Source organism: Montipora capricornis, chromosome 6 (assembly GCF_036669925.1).
Source record: "Montipora capricornis isolate CH-2021 chromosome 6, ASM3666992v2, whole genome shotgun sequence".
In the NCBI taxonomy this organism is placed as follows: Eukaryota; Metazoa; Cnidaria; class Anthozoa; order Scleractinia; family Acroporidae; genus Montipora; species Montipora capricornis.
This window is the reverse complement of record NC_090888.1, coordinates 9,195,973-9,198,033: the sequence shown is the minus strand read 5'-3', so window position 1 is coordinate 9,198,033 and position 2,061 is coordinate 9,195,973.

Genomic DNA, 2,061 nt, shown 5'->3' with positions numbered 1-2,061 from the left:
GAGTTTAAGCAACGGCAGATGGTATCGTCAACGAAAACGCCATTTTAAAAATGTAACTACGCATATTTTAAGTATTTCGCATTTATTACATGTTTTGGTGTGGTGTATCGCTGAGTATTTCTACTCGTTGTTTGTATTTTGACTCGCCCTAGCGGGCTCGTCAAAATACGGCACAACTCGTAAAAATACCACACACTAAAACATCTATTAAGATATATCTGCTCCATCTCGTTCACTTTGTTCAACTTGGGCGAAGATTAGCACGAACGGTTTTTAAGTAAATATAGCCCACTTTCGGTATATTAAAATTCAGTCCTAAACAAAAGGCGTTATATCGAGGCTCTGGGAAATAAATATAAGGATTTGCATGAGTTTATTCCGCAGAGCCTCGAGATGATGCCTTTTGTTTAGGACTTAATTTTTAAATATTGAAAGTGGTCTAATAATTTCAGAGAACAGAAGACTAACTGTTGGATGCCCGCGTTGTCGTCAAAACCTGGAATTTTGTTAAACACATTGGTTGTGGTTGCACTTGATAGAAACACAGTGTAGCACTAGTGTTAACTCCTTAATTAATGCGACCGCAATCATTGTTGTTTTGAAGAGTACAAAAATGCATGTCACACGAGCAGCACGCTTAGGGGGTGTTTACATGATACCGGTACGAGTTTCATTCTGGTTCGAGTTGTCAATTTCATACCGCGTTTACATGGACGACACCGACGATTACCGGACGCCATCTTGACGAATATTTAGAAATACAACGCATGCGTCAATAGTCCCAGTCCACCACGACTTGACGACTCGTACCGGAATGGGAGTCAATGTAGCGTTTACATGATATCGGTATAACTTTTCATACCGTTATGAGAATTTCGATCCGGTACAACTACCGAGAGGAACTCATACCGGTATGAGTTGTACTGGTATGAGATTTTTCACCGGTATCATGTAAACAAATACAGAGCGATAAGTAAGAACCGGGACGAACTCGTACCAGAATGAAACTCGTACCGGTATCATGTAAAACCCCCTTAGTTTCCTCGATGAATCAGTAACAGAGGGGAGTTTAAGGTCCTCTCCACGCGTTTGAATCCTCAACTTTTTGTTACGGCGAATTCGCTGAACTTTTTGAATGCGCTCTCCAGAGTGGATATTTTTTAATCCACCGTGAATCCGGAACCGTGTGGACGCTAAATCCGGAAATTTTCTCTTATCCGGATTTCGTAACAAGATCGAGCCCAGTTCCTTATCGTGAAATCAGTTCTCAAGATGGCTGCCAAGGGCAATGTCATTTCGTTACTTCTTTGAACACTGTACACTGCAATTATGCCAAACGGCGCATGCACTGTTACCTCTGTTTCCTTGAGGAATCCTGAGCACTAGAGTGAATCCGGATTCGTGTGGACAGGCATATTTTTGAATCCGGGGAAAAAAAGTTGCGGTTTCAAAAATTACCCGGATGCGTGTGGACAGGGCCTAAGAAACGACGCCAGCTACGGTGACAAACCGTACAATAATATCAATTGGTTAAAAAAGTAAACATAATGGTGCAGCGGGGACAGCTATTATTAGAGTTATTTTCATAGAGTTATGTCGTAGAGTTAGAGTTAAGTTTCCAAAATCCTGAGATTTTGGACTTCCAAAATCTTGAATTCAGGATTTTGGAAGTCGTTAACTCTAACTCTAAGTCATAACTTTACTGAAATAACTCTATTGATAGTTAACCTCTGGTGCTGCTCGTGCAGGACGCATTTTAGCGCATATTTTGGCGGTAATAGGGAGCTTAAGCAACGACAACGGCGACGGCAACGAGAACGTCACGAATTTGCATTTTTAGTGGGTAAAAACAATAGCTTTGCACGCCCTGCACGTGCGTTTTTTTACTTTTGTCCATTTCGTTGCCGTCGTCAGCAAAACAACAACGTGAAATAGCCAAGTTTTTGGTTTATGAAGAACGTTAGCACTTGAGGATAAATTTTCATTTTCTCTCCTAAAATGGAGTGCCGTTCCGACTGGTGTCATCTTTGAGGAAATAGGGAGCTTAAGAAATGATGACGT